The sequence below is a fragment of the Condylura cristata genome, unplaced genomic scaffold (assembly GCF_000260355.1).
Source record: "Condylura cristata isolate star-nosed mole 26May11 unplaced genomic scaffold, ConCri1.0 scaffold00010, whole genome shotgun sequence".
NCBI classification, from domain to species: Eukaryota; Metazoa; Chordata; class Mammalia; order Eulipotyphla; family Talpidae; genus Condylura; species Condylura cristata.
The window spans coordinates 16,181,582-16,202,922 of record NW_004567111.1 but is presented as its reverse complement, the minus strand read 5'-3'; the positions used below and the strand labels follow the sequence as shown (position 1 = coordinate 16,202,922).

The 21,341-nt window shown below is 33.9% G+C and overlaps 1 long non-coding RNA gene across 1 annotated transcript in view; it reads right to left on the bottom strand.

The window, feature by feature from the left end:
- The window catches only part of LOC105853471, a 292,122-nt gene that overhangs the window by 27,663 nt on the left and 243,118 nt on the right, over window positions 1-21,341 (bottom strand). The window contains exon 3 of the long non-coding RNA XR_001145315.1: window positions 17,062-17,168. This is a non-coding gene — a long non-coding RNA (uncharacterized LOC105853471). The remainder of the gene's footprint in view (window positions 1-17,061; window positions 17,169-21,341) is intronic.

Below are 21,341 nucleotides of genomic sequence, written 5' to 3'. Positions count from 1 at the left end.
TATATATATATATATATATATATATATATAATATTACTTAGGTATATTAGAAAAAAAAAGGGATAAACTCTTGCCATTTGCAATATGATTGTAACCAGAGAGGGTTATGCTTAAGCAAAGTAAGCCAGAAGGTACAAGACAAAAACCAGATGGTGACTTATATGAGGAATATAGAGAAAAAAATAACAAACCCTAGAAAGCTGATTATAAAACTGAACCTACCAGGAAAGGAGCTGAAGAGTGGAAAGCAGGTGTGAAGGGGACTAATGAATACTAGAGGATTATGGGTGGCTTGGTGTGGGTATGTTGTGGCAACACACATCTGAAGAGGTGTAATCCTATATACAGCATTTTAAATCAATGTCCTTTCACTCACTCTCTCTTTCCCTCCATTATATATACCTATATGTAACAAAAATTTCAGTAAAGGTATTAGATACCTTTCCAATGAAAATACACAGATGACCAAAAAATTATGGAAAGGTATTCAGTGTTACTAATCAACATGAAATGCAATGGAATCCACATGAGATACCAACTCACATCTGTTAGTGTGGCTAACATCCCAAAGACAAAAGGTGAAGGTGAGAGAATGGAATAAATGGAAGTCTAGTGTTGTTGGACTGTGTACTGATGTAGTCACTAGGGAAAGCAATACAGAGTTTCCTGCAAAGAATAAAAATAGAACCATCATATCAAACAGCAAGCCCACTTCTGGGCAGATATCCAAAGGAAATGAAGTTGGTTTTAAAGCTGTATCTGCACTTGTATGTTCATTGTAGTATAATTCACAGTAGCTAAGATATGAAAACAATCCAAATGTGTCCATAGACAGATGAATGGATACAGTATTTCTTTCTCACACACACACACACAGAAGAATATGATTCAGTCACTTAAAAAAAAAATGGGAGGAAATCCTGTCATTTGCAACAATAGAAATAGTCTGACAGTTTTACAAGCATGGAGAATTAAGTTAAAATTCAATGATGTGACAGTACCGTAGGTACTTTACTATATAGCAAATGTTTTCTTTTCTCAAGCAGAAGTTCTAAATGAGCGTATGTTTCTAGTTGCAAACTACATTCGTGATATTGCAAAATCAGAAAGGAACCAGTATTATTTTTAATTCAGTGTGTGACACTAGGTGTCTACAAGTCTAACTTTGTAGACCTAGTTATCTACGTTGTCAAAAAATGGGGCCAGTATAGTTTTTTGCATAGTTTTGGTGATGTCCACTTCCTACCTCCCTCACAGTGTTTACAGTAAATGCGCTGTTTGTGTACAGTCAGAGACCATCAGAATCTCCCTACTTAATGGAGTTTAGTCTAGAAATGCTTGCTGTAAACAAAGATGAGAAAAGGATACTTGCTTTACTCAGGAATGTGGTCTAGTGTCTGAAGTTCTGCTTTTATGAGGTTAGTATGTTTTTTCAAATGAAACTCAATTTTGTAAAACCAGCTCTAGCTATCTTTATGACAGTTTTTTAATGTGTGATAGCTCATTGTTAGCTAGGATATAAATTTGAGTTTGATTTCTTATAAAATATACATATATATTTTAGTATTATTGTAGCAGTGAAAAATACAAATTTGCCTCTTTTATTGAAAACTTCAATTCTAACCAATGACAAATACATCACAAACTTGTCATAAGCCAAGCACTCTCACAGTGGTGTGCAAATAATAAAGTTAAATACTAGAAACTGAGGTGGTAGGGAAGCTAGGGGTGAGAGTAACAGTTTGACTTACACCCAAATATCATTTCATTATTTCTTTCCCACTTTGCTTAATTTTGTTGATTGCCAATCATTTACCAATCATACAGCACATAATTTTAGGAGTGCAGCCTCACATCTCCTTCTGTACACATTTCTGATCCTACATCAAAGCTCCAGACATACCTAGTTTTAAAAGAGATTTTGCTGTCTGACACAGAATAAGAGGACATAGCGTGCCTGCCCTACAGGTAATAGATGCATAAGCCCAAGCTGTACAATCAAGGGAGCACCAAATAAATACCACAGATAGAAGAGTGTAGAAATGTAAGGAATGGGCCCTCCCTGGTTGTGCAACAGATTGAAGTGCAACACTGTGAGGCTGCTCACAGCCGCTTCAGCACGAGTTCGATCCCAGCCAGGGAGGTGACCCATGTGGTGTAGTAGAAATCTCCTGTTTTGTCCACTGCTCCCCAAAGTGGTGTACTTTGTCCATCTGCCAGTTCTGCTACCACTGTCTCTGGTGAATCCTCTCACCACCCCTGCACCTCTGGCCTGTACCCCAATTCTGTATGGATGAGTAAATAAAACTTTAAAAGAAGAAATGTAAAGAACAATGATTTGCATCGGGGTGTTTTTATCAGAGTTGTGTGAGTTGAGCTGCTATCATTTTATATAAAATGAGTAATAATGGGAAAACCCAGATGTGTGAATACATTTAGAGTGTTTAGGATGTCAGGAACTTAGGGATTTATTGGAACGTGAGTATCAATGAACACAGGGTTTGGACAGGTATTCTGGGTAATCTGAGTGCTCCTCAAAAACAATGCAGCAACTCTGAATACTCTTAGTAATGTTACCTACCAGTTACTGGAAATTCACTGTGTTCTGACCTTCCTGTTATGCTACTTATGAGCATTCTATATTTTTTTTCCAAACTGTTTAAATGATAGCTAGAACTAATTTCACCTTAATGAACTCATTTATAGTGATGAAGAAATAAACTATAGAGCATATATTCTCAGAATTTATTTTCATCTCTATTATCCTCTCCTTAATGACTGGGTTAAATTTGGTAAATATACACCATGTTACAGATACTGAGCTGAAACTCAAGAGAGCAAGTTGCTAAACTAGGTATTGAGTGATTTTGTTGGCTAAAACTATATTCTTCTATGCTGGGAAATTTCTAAAGGTAATGAGTTTGTCACCAAGAAAGTGACCATTTGCAGATGTGCCTATGTGAATATGCATCAGAGGTTTATAACCACAAAGATTTCAGGTGTACAGCATTCTGATTCAACATCTGCTACATTACTTCCTTTCCCAAAAGCCTATTCTTTGTTCACCTGCATACACAAGGAGGACAGAAACTGAGGAAATGAAATGCTGACTTGTCCACAGTCACAGAGCTACACTGTCACTAATTTTTGGTGGTTTTCTCCCCCCAAATAACCTTAACGATGGGTGTTCTCAGTGTTGCCAGGTGACAGACATCAAGGTAAGGTACTTGCTGATGTACTACTCTCCAGCTACTCCTCTGAAGCTCCTTTCAATTTTCTTGCTTTTCCATGTTACTTGGTATAGAGAAAAACTAAAGTTTGCAAAAATCTAATAGCTAATTAAAAAACCAGGACTATTCCTATTATCCCTAATTCTCCTTACATAACAAAAATATGCAGATTAAATTGTATAAAACATAAAGATGGTTCATTCATGAACAGCAACTCTGCAAGAAGTTGTTAAGATAGAAGACAATGGAAAAATGATTGGGCTCTTAAAAATTAGTTAATCCTTCTCTCTGACATGACATAATGACTGAGAAAGACACAATTAAAGCAAAGACCTATTACTGTCACTTACCAGAGTATGGCATTTCACCTTTCTCCTAAATCATAAGAAACTCAAGTTTTACTCTATATTTTCTCAATAACCATAATTTTGACTTTTAGCCACATTCAAAAAGACATATTTGAAAGAAATATTACCTGACTTAAATATTAGAGTGGAAGATAATTAAGTGGCAAAATTATTCAATAGATAACTATTTATTAATGACTACACTTAACCACAGGGAATGTCTAATCATCGCAGATTCTAATATTTTGGTGCCCCCTTTGAAGTCCAGAATACAAAGGAATTACTGACTTTCCATGTCTTGCACAACTGAAGGTGATTTATGAGATGGACAAGCAATAACTATATATATTTATATCTCAAGCAATTTGCTTTATGTTTTACTTCAGGAAAGTCAATTTGGTTCTTATTTGCTCATTTGTGAAAGGGGGGAAAATAGCATGAAAATTCATGTTTTATTTACTAGCATTGAGTTGGTATGAGCTTACATTAGAAAGTCAGGAAAAATTTTGAAAATCCTAAAGCTATGACAAATATAGAGTTTTTAAAATTTTACCAATCACAGTAGTCAACAGTGTCACTGCATACTCCTTTACTCCTCTAACATATTTCAGATAAAATAGATTTTTAAACCTGTTTAAAACTTTAGACATAAAGTTGCAGAAAAGGGGGTGCTGAAAACATTGAACATGTACTGTGTTTATATCACTATACTAACTTTCATTGACCAGTCTTCAAAATTTTTTACAGGCCATGTAATTTTTGTTAGAACACACTTAGGAATGTGTTAATGTGGAAAGTGAACAATTATTCTGGATCAGAAGGAGGAAAAAGAAAATTCCTCTCTAGTTTTCATTTCTTGTTATTTTGATAGGTGAGAGAGAAATATGGTGGGGATCAAATTGAATGGATATTGAAATAAATATTATTTGAAATGATAAATTGGCAGAAAGAACACTAAACTCAGCATATCTTCTTCAAGCACCAAGTTCTTGCAAAGTTTTGGTTGAACACATGAAATGAAGATAGAGAATTCTTTCAGAATCTCTCAACTCAAGAAAATAGCTTTATAAATAATGAAATAATTTCCTAACACATTACTGCACAATGTGATATTGGAATGAAGTGATGGAAGTGACCTTGGAACTTCCAGAGGTTGATATCACATATTAGAAAAGAGAAAAACATGTGGACTTGTAATTAAAAATGTGGGCCCAGAATTTGGGGGAGGTGGAAATACAATAACAAAGCCTGATATTTCATAAATCTCTCATAGATGAGAATTGCATTTACAAAGATGGCATTGTTTAATACCATAATATTTTTATGAATTAATATATTTTGAAACATTATATAATTCAGATCAAATACAGTTCTATAAATTAACCTAGTGTGTACGTGAACCAGAGTGTACATCCTTTTTCTTATTATTCCTAGTAAATATCTTTCTTTTTTAAAAGATTTCCTTTATTTATGAATTCATGCGAGAGCTGAGGTACAGGCCAGAGGTGTGCTGGGTGAGAGGATTTACCAGAGACAGAGTGGGTAGCAGAACAGGTCAACCTACTGAAACACACTGCTGAGGGGAGCAGTTGGTGAGATGGGAGAGGTCTGCTGCAACATGTAGATTAACTCCCTAGCTGAGGACTGAACTCATGTTGCAGTGGCTGGCGATGTTTGATGTGTTGATACTTTCAACCCTGCACCACTATATTCACCAAGATATTAAACATATTTCTTGAAGGGTAAAACTTAGAGTAAAATTTAAGTTTAGAGACATTATATAATAAGAAAATTACTCATAAGGAGAAAAGGATAGGAATTATTGAGTTTAAACATAGTAAACATAGTCTAGTAAATGCTTAACATATACGCAGTTGCTCTAAACACATTAATTGAAGCCTAAACTCTCAAAAAAAAAAAAAAACAACAAATGCAACATTTACTCAAGTCTAATGTTGTTTTACAATGATATTGTAAGTGGCAGAGAGAATGTTTATTCTCTTGTTTTTTTATCCCATGTCTGGCTGACTGGGATGATCCAAAGGGAACTAAAACACAGCCAAGAACACTATATTCTAAAATACCATCAGGGAAAAATCTAGTGACTCCATGTGGGAAACTCTACTCTTTTCCTTCATTTTGCATATTGATCACAAGATCCAAAGATTAGTAGACTGGTGGCACTGTGGATGTTACACAGGAAAATTCAGAAGTAATTTATAGCTTTCTTCTGCCACAGAAAGGCTAGGTAAACGTCAATAAACTATTTTAACTCTCAACAACCTAATTCTCTTCTGCAATATGAAATCATTAGACTAGATATATTTTAAGATTCCTATTAGTTTAAATTTAACTTTATAGAAGTTGCACAGGTATTTTGACATGATTTAGAAAAACTGTGTTAACTCCGTAAAAGACAATGCTTGTAGGAGGAAGATGAAAACTGGATCAATATTGGATCAACTGCAAACATTTCTATGTAAACAAGTGATAAAGAGAAAATACTTATAAGTATGTACTAGCTTAGAGTGAGGGAATTATTGTCTACTTCTATGAGAAAAGCTGAGAAAGAGAGAGAAAGGGAAGGAAGTTAGAAGGGACATGAATGAATTTTTTTGAATAATTGGCCTGCTTATCAATAGCTATTCACACTTTGAAAAAGAAATTTTAATTGCTAGTAAAAAATGAGAGGCTATATAGAAACAAAGCATAGATGTTCTAACAAAGTACTTAGTAAAGTACCTTCATCTTGTGTCACGGGAAAAATAGTGTTGAAAAATGTTTCCCAAACTAATAGTTATCAAGTATGCAATGGATTGATACAGCACTAAAAGGTCTTTATCTTACTAATTATGTTAGTAGTGCAAATGTAAATATGAGACCTGAGTCATCCAATAGTCACAAAACATCTCTCAGTAGGGAGAAACATTGTTTAATCACATTACATTGTAAAAATCCTACCTGGACCTAGAAAAAAGGGAGTTAGTATGCTTAGGGACATGAGAAGAAGTGTTTATAAAAGGAGAAAAAAACAAGTCAGAGAAAATGCTGGGCAGGACTTGGGCCCAGGCGGGGGTTTGGGAAGTGGTTTGTGCTCACTGCTATTTATTACTCCCTATAACAGGAACTGTTGCAACTCAGATTTTGGAAGCGAGAGTCAAAAATGATTTCTGGAAGGAAGCCTGTGGTTGCTTACATATGAAACAAAGAGGAACTGATAAACAATCAAGGAACTCATACCCTAACATAGGCTCTATCTGTGAAGTGTTTGTGTGATGCATGTGTTCTAGAAGATGCCAATTTTTCTTGCATGTCTTTCTGTAGACATGGTTCATCATGAAGTCTTCCAGACAAGTCCAAGTCTGGGTTTTGTGTTTTGACATAATTTGTATAATTATAGCCTATAAGAAACTGTAAATGATGGCCTTAATACTTGCTTTTTTCTCCCCCTTAGAGATAGACTCTCAGCTAAGCAGGTTTTATATCAAGCATTGTTCTGCATTGCACTTGCACCAAATTTCCACAGGGATGCCAATGTAATGACCTATTGGTCTGTAGTAGCGGAAGTTAAAGTAGTTGGTGGAGAAGCAAAATGTAACAAAAACCATAAATACAGTAAAACTAGGTGAGAATAGAAAAGATAGATTTAAAACTAAAGCTCAAAGAAGAATGAATGTTTTTTTCCCAGATGCATTACTGTGTGATTTAAGAACCACTGTCTTCAAGCTTCTAAGTCAAATCTGGAAAATAGACACAATGCAGTATCTAACTCCTTGGGTTGGGGGCAAATTTAAATGAAGTAATGTAAGTCCAGTATAGAGAAATTACGCACTATGTATTAATTATTATCATTAACTGTAAATTTCTAGAATAAATATCTTTAGGAATACAGGAAAAAAACACTAAAGCATTCTCTTGGAGTTAATTCTATTACAAGTAATAGGAAATGCTTTTTGTGATGAAAATCTTGTCCCTCAGGATAGCCACAATCCGTCACATCTCATTTTCTAAAGTACAACATAGACCTAGAAATTGCATTACTTTAATATTGTAATAAATTTACTATATCTTTAGTGTCTAGCACATCAAAAGCAACAAGTGAATATCTATTGAATAAGAGGGACATCTCCATTTCAATATTAAAACTCAGATATCATAATTTTACATATTGAAAAGGAGATTTCATTCTTTCTCTTAACTTAATGTGTCTTTGAGAAGTAGGTCACTGGATGAGTCACTGGTGGAAGAAGACTTTAAAATATATAATATTCCGCTTTGGTTTGGTCCATCAATGCAAGTTTCTACAAGATCAATTTCCCTTTACGATTATGATAATCCCTCTCTTTGGAATCTAAAGGACATCTCCAGCTTGCCTGTGTGTTTATGTATGTGCGTGAGTATAGTAAGGAAGCAAATTCAAGAAGATTATGTAATTTGGAAGAAGAATAGGTGCTTTGATTTTTTTTTCCCCTAAGAAATAGGGTGTTGCCTTTTTAAATACTAGGTTAAGAAATCTTCCCGCAGCTGTATGGGATATACATCATATAATCATAGGGCACATAATGACAATGTGAAAATGTGCTTCCAGCAAGAACATCAGGGATGGAACAGAAGACGTGCTTAACAGCAGCTAGAAATTGGTTCTGTGGGCATTACAGGAAAACTGTCCAGAAAGCACAATTTATAATTTATCAAAGAAGTCTTTATTTCTGTTTCTGCATTATTTTAAATATTTTAGATCATCTAGTCCAAGGATTCTTAATATAACTGATGTCTCCATATGTCCAAGGAATAAGTGTGGATCAAAGAGGAAGAACAGTTTCCACAATAATAACTCTCAATACCAGTGTGTATGTGTTAGTGTGTGGCTTGCAAACTCATGCACATCGTGTGAGCATGTAATGTGAAAACAGCAGACTCATCTCTATCTGCAGTCAGTAATTATCTTACCTGTGGGTCCTCTAACCCTAATTTTCTTCATAACTTTCTGTGATGATATATCTTACAACTCTAGGAAATAATACATTACTTTACCCTTTACCATTGTCCATTATGTTGTTCCTACCCTAGAATATGCATAATATATATATATATATATATATATTGTTCACCTATTCTTGAAACACATACTACTGTACATATATATCCCTCAGGGTCGAGAGCTAATTAATATCTCATTTTCTCATTTTTTTTTCCTGATTTCTTTAGGTTCTTTAGATGTGAGTTTAAGTTGACTTTGGCATACTTCTTGGAGGAAAACAGGAAAATAACAGAAGTTTAAATAACTTCAATTACCATAAAACTAGGTATAGAGATTACCAAGGAGGAGGATTAAATTAAAAGAAGGATGGAACATTTAGAACAGCTGAATAATGGGAAACAAAATTAAGGGTGGTAACCAAATACAAGTTAGACCCAAAAGAGAGCTTTGAGTTGGCTGGCCCTCATCATGAGGTCAACCTCTGCCTTTGCTTCTAGTGAAAGAAATACTCTGTCTATTTGGGCATCAGTAATGGGAGGCTTTACTGTCCTATGCAAATGTAGGAAAGAATCACACCCAAGCAAGTCAGGCTGCTGTTGTTTAGAATAAAATACAGGTACCCAATGAATTACTGTAAAGCTCCTATACAATATTCGTTATTCAGAAAACAGATGGGTACTATTAATATTGTAATTTTAAAGTTTAGGAAAGCTTCCTCATCACTGTTATATTTTCTTCTGAATATCTGAGACTTTTCTTGTTAGGTAATGATCAAATTTATTTTTTTAATAGAGACTGAAAGAAGAAAATGACAAAACAGTGGTTTAAAATATATACAAAATTTATGAAAAGTTTTCTTATAGCAAAATTTACAAAACAAGTTATAGTGCTACCTTGAGATATGTTGGTATAATTTTTATTATTATTTCCCATAAGGAAAAATAGTAATGTGAAACAGTAAATTGATAAAGCTATTATTTTGTCTTAACTAATGGGATGATGGCTACATATTTACAGATGTATATATTATTGGATCATATTCACTTTCACTTTTTAAAAAAACATAAATCCACGTAAGCCATTTAGCCCACGTAAAGTCAAAATAAAAAAGATGGCCCTTTTTATTCTTTCAGCTTTGAAAAACCAGTTAAAAAAGATCACCATAGAGGTTTCTTGCCTGCAACTATGCCGGTTTTTCTTTTTAAAAACCTTTTCCTTATGCAACACAGCAGTTGTCCTGCCCAACTCTGACTCTACAAGAGTCTCTCTTTTCTCTAATAAAAGTGTCCTCTTAAAATGTAATAAATAAATAAATAAAAAGCTCATGACAAATTTACAGCCTTGACTTTAAAGCGATAATTGAATCTTGATGAAATTAAGTCTTTGTACAAAAGGAGAAGAGGCATTAAATAATTAAATGCTACAGGTCCCATAATCATGCTTAATTTTGGATGTCTTTAATCTCGAGCAGTTTACGGCGATATTGTGAAGGACAGTGGAGATTGTGATAAATGTGGCCATAATTACTAAATCTTCTTGACTAATATACCATTTTACTAAAGACAAATAGTTGGAATAAAGGGAGATATGATATATGCAAACAAAACTATCTTCTTTTTTTAACCTTTAAAAGCAAGGAAAGTTGGAAAATATTCTTTTTTTTTTTCCAGAATGTATTTGATAAGTGACAATGTCTACTATAATGTTTGTATCCTCATGTGGACCTTCAGTCTTTTTAAATTCACAGATCTTTCCCCCCAATTTCTTCTACTATAACAATATTGAATTTTTGTCCTATTTCTATAAAATAGGATTCTAAACTAAAACCATTGATATTTAATTATTTCATAAACATAAATATAGAATATTTATCTTTGCAAAGGAAGATGTGTTTATTAAATTGCTACCATATTTTGACAAAAATAATGGTTGTTATTTACAACAACAAACTTAAGATACAAAGACCAAAAAAGTTGTGAAATTGGGTTCTGATCATTCTGTGGTAAGTCTAGATAAGGAAGACCTCAGTTAATATATATATATTCTCTATAAAGTTACCTGTTTAAGATGAAAGAAGGAAAAATATCAGTCTTTTAATAAAGGAGAAGTCAGGAGAAGATTAGAGAATATAGTGAAAATTATAAAATGAGATCTATTTAAATTATTTTAACTCCTTGAGTTTTATTTTCTTTACGAACAAATGGCGTAATTTGACTTGTACTTTTATGACATTGCCTCAATAAAAATAATAAAAAAAAAACAGATAAGACAGTTAAACACAGTTAATGCAATTTAGTGTTGTACTGTGCAGTTGATGGTGGAGGCGAGCTCTCTAACATATGCTGTTGCACAAAGTCTACAGAGTTAAAATTATATTTGTCAGCTATCCCTGAAATTCTGGATATGAGGTATAGTTGGCACACCACTCTTTAGCTTGGGAGACTGGCTATCCACTGTGTGTGTGATACTTAATTTTTCTGTGGCAGTATTACTGGAAGTCAATTACAAAGGCACTAACTGTGTGACAAGAGGTAGAACAGAAACTGGTGAGAACTGTGTGTGAAGACGTGGCATAGTCTGAGCTGCCAACAATGACTGGTCTGATCCTGGGATTTTAATCTAATCTTTTGTGTGATTCTTGATTGTGATGGTGTCCTTGTGGTTCTGTGGCTGATAGATGAAGAAATAGCTCTCAATTCCTGACCAGTTCTTGACTGCAGTAAAGATAATAGCTTCCTTCATGGCTTGTAGTCATTTATAGACAGTACGCCTAGACTCTATTTCTTGGCCCCATAAGTAAACTCCTTACTGTTCTTTCTTTCCTTTTTTCTTTCTTTTTTTTTTTATTGAGGCAGTGTTGGGGTATGGGTTCACTGGGTTCACATGCCTTCATATGTATGTTACCACAACACAACCACCACCAAAGCAGCCATAGTTCTCCACCAACCTTAGTCTACTGGGTCCCTGAACCAATTTGGTACTCATCCAATCTCCTCTTTTCTGGTAGTCTCAATTTTTCAGTCAGAATTCTCGGGTTTAGGGAGGTGCAAGGGGTTGTCTCAGGACTATGAAGCTATCAGAAGCAACTGCAGCACTAATTCTATCCCTGATCAGGGAACTGACCCACATGATGTAGCAGACCTCTCCCGACCAGCCCACTGCTCCTGTCAGCAGTGTATTTTAGTACATCTGCTGGTTCTACTCCCCACTCTGTCTCGAATGAATCCTCTTTCCACCATCCCTGCACTTCTGGCCTGTACCCCAGCTCTTATAAACATAAGTGAATAAAGTAAATCTGTAAAAAAAAAAAAAACAAATTCTAGGGTTTATTTTAACTGTTGCTTAGTTTTGTTTCTTTATATTCCAATATGAGTGAAATCATCCTGAAGTTGTTTTTCCTCCTCTTCATTTATTCTGTTTAACACAATTCCCTCCAGTTCTAGTCACAATGTTACAAATGGCAAGATTCCATTTCTTTTTATTGCCAAGTTGTATTCCATTGTGTGTATGTATACCACATTGTGTGTATGTATACCACATAATCAGGTCATCTGTCTTTGGATGCTTAATTTGTTTTCTTATATTGACTATTATAACTAGTGCCGCAAAGACCATAGGGGTACTATTATTTCTTTGGATAGATACCAAAGAGTAGAAATGCTGAATCATTGGACACATGTATTAAGATTTTGTGGAAGCTCCATAGTTTTATTAATAAGAACTGGACTAGTCTACTTTCCTGCCAACATTATACAAGGGTACTTTCCCCCCACATCCTCAACATTTGTTTGTCTTTTTGATAGGAGTTATTTTCTGGTCTTTTTGATATAGGTCATTTTCTGTGATATGAGGTGTAGTTTTGATTTGCATTTCCCTAATGAAAAGTGATGATAATCCTTTATTATTTTAAGTGTCTTCAGGGGATATGTATTCTAAAAAGTAACCTGAATCAACATTGTATTGAGCAGATATTGCTCAATAATTAATGGCGACAGTGGTCATACTGTCACTGCAAAACATATATATGCATACAAAAGATGTGCATTTAAAATTTAGAATGTAGTTAAAAGTATAAAATTCTTAACTGAATTTTGAATAAATTCACTAGTCTAGAAGATATACAATTATTCCATTTCCTTTTATGAAATCATCATCATGTGCTAAAATACAATGCAACAGTAGATGCAATGTAAAGTGATCTTTCTTCCCTTTAAGTGTTATGCATTTATACAGTTGTAACTAGGTGTTCTTTTTAGCAAATTCATGTAAGGAACTATGTACAAGTAGGTAATATGTTCAAAGTCTATTGAATTTTCCTGAAGAAAGTTTTGATATGTTGCAGAGGTGATATAAACAGTTGAGTGACAGGCTCTGAAATATAGCATGAGATAATTTCTATCCAAGTCAAAATATAATGTAGAAATATAACTTTAATAAAATATAAAATCAAAGCAATTTTAAATTGAGGCCATGTCCTGTCCTTTTTCTCTAGAGAAGTTTATATTAACTTATGGCTACAAGTGTCTCCTTTTATATTTGCTTGCTCCCATTATTGGTATTGGAAAAGTCTCAAAACAACATTGAATGAACTTAAAAACATGTGCTGCTCCTAATGTCTTTTGGAAAAACAACTATGCTAAGTCACCTTTCGGTCATCAAGAACTAAGTCAGCTTAAATTGCAATAACCAGCAGATGTATAATAAAGTCAGGAAAACTGAAAGGCTTTGGCTTCTGCCTCCAGCAAAGTAACAGGAAATGAACAGTTCAGGACATATGGGCAGACTAAATATTTCACTGAAATTCGTTGACTAAATCAAGAAATACTGCACAGGATACACTTCACGCGGTTCATTTAAAGCAGCTATAATCACCAATATCGCAATGTGTTTTTTCAACAAGGAATGTTTTTGATTCAAGTTATTAAAGACAAATAGCTTTTATTGTTTTATGTATTTGCAGACTGTTTCTCAAGTTTCATACTTTCTAAGATGCTATAAAATAAAATATATACTTTTGTTTCTTAAATTACATTATTAATATAATTTAACATCTTATAATGCCCTACAAATATTACATCCTGAATATGAATACAGTCTATTATAAAATTGTACAGGCTATTTTACCTTATCACGACTTCCACCTGTGCCCCACAATCTCAATAATTTAAGAATAAGAAATTATTTAAGGAATTTAGCCAAGGTCACACCAACTGTGTATTAATTAACAATAGTTCGAGAAATACATGTTTTTTCTTTATAGTGCTATCTCTACTAAACATCTTACAAATAAGTACATATGAAAGAATTTGGCAGAGTACGACTTTGGACAGCAATGCTTGAATAATTTTTCTACTAACTGCTACTGGTCCAATTTTTTGAGGTCAAAGCTGAATAATGAGAGATTCTTATAGACACATTTGAAATGTGCAGCAATTGGCCGACTGTCCTGTTTTAGGCTCACGCTGGTCTTTCTCCCCTACTTGGACCACTAAGGTAACAAGAAATTTCTGTTGTTTTGGGACATAGGTCCCGACAGAGTAAGGATAACAACTGTAGATGTGTGTGATCTTTGTGAGATACCAAGGAGGGATCAGATAATGTTAGGGCTCATTCTCCTTTTGCTGGGCAACCAGACGAAGGCAACTAAGAGGGACTTGAAGTCTCTCAACACTGGCAATGAAAGTGAGAATGATAACTGCAGCCCTGTTCAGCTTTGTTTAGACTTGCTCCTTCAGGATGGCAAAAGAAGGTTCTCACTGTGCCCCCCATTCCTTTCTCCAGGTCCCATCCAAAGCCAGTCTTTTAATGTCTTGTAAGGAGATCATTTCTCTTTCAAGTGACCTACATATCACCTTCCTAAGGAGCAGTACAGGTGATTTTGCAATCCCCCCTTTTTTTTTTTTTTTAATCTATTACTACTTAACCAAAAAAATCCATAGTTTTTTTTTTTTTTTTTTTTTTTAGAATCTTTTGACTATAAAGAGCAAAATATAAGATTCTATGTTTTTGGCTTGGAGGCATTTTTTGGCATTTTTATCATGTCTATGTTAATGACTGTAATTTTTCCCCAGTGTTCATGATGCTGAATGACTACCGGAAACACACACACACAGTGTGTGTGTTAATATTTCAAGATACACTTCTCTGCACATATAAGTAAAAGTTTTTCATTGCCAACCAAAAGCCACTGAGGATTATAAAATTCCCACTTCAGTCATAGAAGGCATTAAGCTTTATTTGTAGGCATGCTGCCACTGGATTTAGTGGAAGCCATTAGCAAGATGTTCCTCTTGGAGGGCATGGCTCCTTCAGCTGTCCCTGTATTTAGGAATCAACTCACTGAAACAGAAATAGGCTAAGAACTGGGAACATATGTTTGTGAAAATGTTGTCATTTAACCACTATGCTAGAGTAATTTCTGATAAATTAAAATGTCTTCTTGACTATGCAGAGTTAAACTAGACCAGGACTCGTGTGAGCAATGGAAACCAGTCTGAACATGCAGAAGTAATGTGTGTGAAAGACACAAGTGAGCACCAAGGTGTGAGCAGAACCATCACTATCTGAACAACTCATGGGCATCCTTGTGAGGAGAATGCCGAGACAAGGCTCTGTCTCCTCACTTTGATCGTCCAACTTACTGAGTGCCCACCATGCCAGATGTTAGGGGCTCTGCCAGGCACTAACCTATCAAGGCTTTAAAACAGGATCCTGCCTGGAGATGATGCACCAATGTCATATTATAGATTAACTGCACAGTAAGAACAAAACCAAATCCTCAGCACATTTTTTCACACCCCAAGTACTGTATTATTTGCACTACATCAGAGCTGCCTCTGGAATAGCTGGTGACGCGAGAGAACCCAATGCACAGAGCCTGTACTTGACTGAGCACCACTTCAGACAACCAGGTAGCAGCATTGACCACTTACCACATACTTTTGCAAGCATTTTGCATGCGTTCTTTTTATGAATTTTGACTGCCATTTAAAGAGACAGTCACTATAACCTGCTTAAGAAACTCAAAGACCTTCCTAAACTTCAGTCACTTCCTGAAGTCACACATATTTCCCAAATAGTGGCACAGACAAGCTGGCTGACTCCAGAGGACTTCCTGCTAAAAATGTAGCTATAAATCAGAAGATAATCTCAAAATTGCCTGCTGTCTCCTAAATTTTTAGGAAACATTTGTATTAATTTTCACATATATGTGTGTTCTTTCTGTGATATTTTATTAAATCAACCCATGAAAGAAATAATTGTCAGTTTCATTAGGGGCCGTCAGGCTAGAGGAAATTTAATTATATATACATATATATTCAATATTACATTACATTCAATTTTACAAGATTATAGAAATAATTATTCCAAATCCTGTTATTTCAGATTTTATAGCTTTGTTCATGTAGATAATTATTATCAATCTATTTCTGTATTTCACCAATACTATAAAATGGAATAATATTTTTAAATACACACGTTCTCTGTTACAGATTGGGGACCCAGGAAGCCCACCCTGAGTGAGATCACCTTGCAGGACATTTATAGGGCACAGCCTTGCTACCAACTACTGTGGAAAGAGAGTTGGTGAGAGGGGAAATTTGGACTCCAACAGAGCCCCAGCAGACAGCTCTGCCAGCCTGAAGAGGAACAGAGAATCAGGCTGTCTGTCCCCTTAAGCTATGGCAGACTGAACTTCTACCCTACAACTTCAAGCTTTCACTAGTAAAAACTGACTTTAGTAGGCTAACATGGTACAGGGAAGAGAGCAGGATCCAGTGGAGGGAACTTTTCAGAAGGATTCAGAGCTGTGGATGGACAGCGAGACCACTCAGGTTAGGTTCTCATAGAATAGTAGCTACAAATTGGTACAGGTTGAACTCAGGAATGAATTAATAAATATGAACAGAGGGCCCTTCTTCAAATAGAATGATTACTAAGGAATTTTGAAGGAATAATATAATTAGAAAATGAACACTTGGCAGCCATCATGTTAATAATTGACTCAAATAACAAATATCAAAGAACCCTAAAATGAGCATAAATGGTTTTGAATAGGATTAGGATATTAACATAGTCTCAAATTAGGTCTTCCAAAATAGTTAAAATTTACAAAGGTGAAAGAACTAGTTCTCATGAGAGAAGTCTGCCACCTTTATTCAAGTGATCAGTTAAAGTGACTTTGACAGGCAGTTTGGTATCATGTGCTAGCTAAAGAAATGTTCAAGTGAGGATACTGAAGAGAAATGACAGTAAAGTGGAATGATTCAAGATTGGATTCTTTGGCTTTAAATATATAATTGAAGAGTGGTGAAACTTCAATGAGGTCTACTGGTGAGGGATACATGGGAATTATTGGCACTGTTCTTGTACTTTGAGTATTTTGAGTAAAAATAAAACAAAGATTTAGTATTGAGTTCCTTGGAACAGTAAATAACAGACAAAAAGAAAATTAATTTTGATCTTAAAAATCTTTAGAATTTATTACTGATTTGCAGCTTACCTTATCGTTGGAGTCATGTTTAAGCTGGATTCTAAATCACAGGAGCAAGCATTCTCACACTTTCGATTCTAATTCAGGTTCTTCTCTTTTTTGCATTTCCATGGCATCTGGAAATAGAAAATGTAAATAGGTTTTGTTGTTACGTTGTTCCCATGCATTATTTCCTTTTCTATTTTATGACCTACAACAATGTCAATATAAGCAGTACTGAAGTACTGAGCACCAGTATTTGAAGTTCTTTAAAAATTTATGTAAGTTGAAATAACTTCCTATTAGAGTAATGCAGGAAGTGAGAGACATTATAAAACAAATGGTTGAAGCAATCAAGAAAGAATGGGAATAAGAATCAAAAGAGGAAAGTTATTACATATGTCTGGAGATATATTAAATATATATTTTTCTTCTCATAGCCATTCAACCCATGGGAAAAAATATCGGTCTAACAGAAAATGAGATAAGGACACACAAATATTTTCCCACTATTACTATGCAATTTTATTTGTATAGTAAGCTTCCATATTATGGACGTTAGGTCTTTGTAGCACTAGATTTTTTGAAAACTGACATATTTTTCAACTGTCAGTAATTGGCTAGAGTCAAAATAATTTATTAATAACCTTGACAGTTACTGCTCTCTGATGGGATTCCTCACTAAGCTCTGATCGAGTCTACTGCATATATGCCTAAAAAGATTTAATACTTAAAAGTTTCGGAGCATATACCTGATTACCTCTATTTTCCTGAGGAGGACTGAAGCTAATAGTAACGATGTGGTCTCTCTCAAGATCACACACTCTTGGAGCCAAGAACAGGACATGGGCTGATTTATTCCTGATGGTTCCCTGAACTGCTCTTGGGGAAATATATGCTTATACTAATTTGAAATGTTTGTTCATTTTTTTGCATGGATCACTGTGACTTTTAACCATTTTGTTTTTGTTGGCTTAATAGATTGCATGCCATTGGTTATTATAAATATAAATTATATTTATAGTATTTATACTGGTTTCAAGAAATAAACGGCACAATTTGAATCACAGAAAAATTAGTGAATGTAGTAAGATAGGAATCTGACATAGTTAGATGCATTTTAACATATATTATTACATAATTTTAGAATATATAATTTTTAGAATTATAAACTATGCTATATATACTATGCATCCCCTTTATTGAATATAATTATGTAATACATAATATATTTCTATGTAATACACAGACAGGTAGCTATATCAATATATGGACTTTATATATTGTATTTTTGTGTGCCTTTCAAGGTAGATACAATGGCAGTAGCTCTCACACAAATCTAGACTGCTGGAGGAATAGAGAGAAATAGAGGAATAGATGAAGCAGAAATTACATCACCATTTTCTGGCTTATCAAAGTTTGGCTGTAGGATATTTACCTCACTAATGATATAATGACATGGTTTTAGACAGAGCTTAAAATTCAATGATAGGAATTAGCTTATTCTTTTCTACATGAACAGAGTCCTCCCAGCCCTTCTTCAGTTTATATGTGGTATTCTCTAATTCAAACAGACATCTGCTACAAATGCAGTCCAGGTATGATATCCCCTACAGGTTTGGGCTGTTGAAATAAGGCACAGGCATAGAATTTGTTAAAATCAATAATAAGTTACTAAGACTTAAGTCTCATTTTAAATTTGAAAATAGAAGGAATACTACAAAGATTTGCTCATCCTATAGTAAGTTTGGTGAATCCTGAATAAATATTAGGGTATGTTTTCACTAAAATAAAGTGAAGATTGAACAATGAAAGAGAAAACAAGGAAATTTTATAATCTATCTGAATTAAACAGCAAAACAAATATTTTAAAATACCAATTGTCTTTTGAATTGAACGGAATTCTCATATTTTTAATTATCTATTAATAGTGTTCATTTAATGTTTGAATGTCCAAGATAAACATAACAGAACTCTGGAGTCCTACTGTTTAGGCTTACGTTTAGGCATCTACGTAAGCAGCTGATGTCATCTCTTGCAGGCTATGGAAGATAAACTGCATTTGTAAAAGAGCTGTTCTTCAGGACTGAAAAGAAACTGAGGAGTCAATTGTGAATGGGCTTGAGCAGCTTTGTTTGTTCAGTTTATAAATAGTTTAAAAAGTCTAAAACTTGCCCAGAAGACTTTGGCTTAGAGACTGTTGTGTAAAAGTGTATAAAAACAAGCTCAGTTTTCATATTGTCTCTAATCATTGCAGTGTAACAAATATTTTCCTTTTGGTATTTTAAAATATTTGTTTTGCTGTTTAATTCAGATAGATTATAAAATTTCCTTGTTTTCCTTCAGTAGTTAAAAAGTCATTCATACTATATAAAAGTATTTTTAATTAGGAAAATTTATCAAAAATTGAAACATTTAAAAGATCATAATTTGTATTATTTTCATTTGTGAGTATATTTTTAACCTTTTAGACATGTTTCTAGACCTGTTCTAGATTTATGGAGTAAGTTAAAAATAGTATAGAGTTCTCAGTCATTTCTCATCTTATTTATATTGTATGTTAGTAAGATAAATTTTCACAATTAATGAACAGATACTGATCCTTTATCACTAATTAGATATCTTTGTTTATTTGGATTTTCTTTAGTTTTTAAACTAATGTCTATTTATGTCCCATGTTTCCATCCACAACATCATATTAAAGTCAGCTTTATTGTTTCCTTAGATTTCTGTTAGTTGTAACAGAGTCAGTTTTTTTTTTTTTGATAACTTTTGACAGTTTAAAAAAAAAATACCGATCAAGTATTTTGTGAAATGTCTCTCAATCTCAATTAGAATTTGTCTGGAGTTTCTTTCAGTGTTAGAATGGTGTATGAGTTTTGGGGAAGAAAAATGAGAGTTAATAATTTCCTTTTTTTTTTTTTAAGATAGATCAAAAAGAAACTTCTATACATTATAGGAATTATACACAGCATTTGCTTAACTTATAAAATATTAATGATCACCTGGCTGAGGGAGTATTTGTCAAGGGTCTCCAGTAAGGTGATTATTTCTTTTCCCTTATTCTTATATTGAAAGCTTTGGAAGGAAGTCATTATATACTGCCTACCTTTAAAGAATGAGTACCTATGCCTTGAAAACAGAACAATTCCATAATTTATTTGATTTTTTTCAAGGCATATCCATCTCTTTTCCACCATTTATGTATTCTGTTACTTATTCATATTAACATGGACACATGGATATTTATATTTCACATTGTGTTTTAGTTCAATACTAATCCGATGTTTAAATTCTTCCAGCTTTGATCATTGGGAGCTCTTTTCTTTCACTCCTGTGCTCCTTTGACATGACCTTCAGTGAATGGATGTGTTTTGATGTTGTTTTAGCTCTGTGTTTCTTACTGCTGTTATAAGATGTTTCAGGTTCGTCTTGTTTTCTTCTCCAACCCTAGAATCAGTTTTTGTCCAAAGAGCTTTGGAAACATTTCACTGCAAATGAAATTAGAAACTAAGGTCTGGAAGGTAGATGTGCTTGTTGTTATTGAAGTAATATTGCTTCTAAGCCCTCTTAATGGATAAATTTAAGAACATATACTAACCTGTATATGTACACATCTCTACAGATATTGCTATGTGTAATATTTCCATGCATAATGAACTGAACATGCATTCTTACTATGTCTCCAATTTAACAAGTTTCCACATGGATTATATTAGCATTTTTGTTTTGCTGTAAACTTCCCCTATACACTAAGAAGCCAAGATCACACTATTTTTTAATTCAGTTTAGCAGCTCAGTGCTAGTATACCTATTTAACACTATCAGATGAGAAACAACTTTATCAATTAGAGTGCAGTAAAAATGTCTTGTTTATTTGCTTCACTCATTTCTAAAATTCCTTTGACAAAGGCTTTCCCTGGCCCCAACTCACAATCAGTGGTATTTTTATTTTATACTGTTTTATTATATACTATTTTATTTTAATATCAGTGGTATTTTTTAAATTATACTAACTCGTCAAAATCTGCTTTAAGTTCAACCTTAGTGCTGTTAATTTTTAAAACAGCACATTTTAGGTTCAACCTTTGTGCTGTTAATTTTTATGACTTTTGACATATGTATAACATCAGCTGTCCACTGTAGGACTACAGGCCATTGTTTCACTACCATTGAAAAAAACAAACACTGTTCATCTACTCAATTCTCACCTCCTCACTAAATGTTCTAACAATCACTGATCTTTTCATGTTTCCAGAATTTCATTTCCAGAATGCCATAAAGGTAGAATCCAAAGCAACATTGTCTGA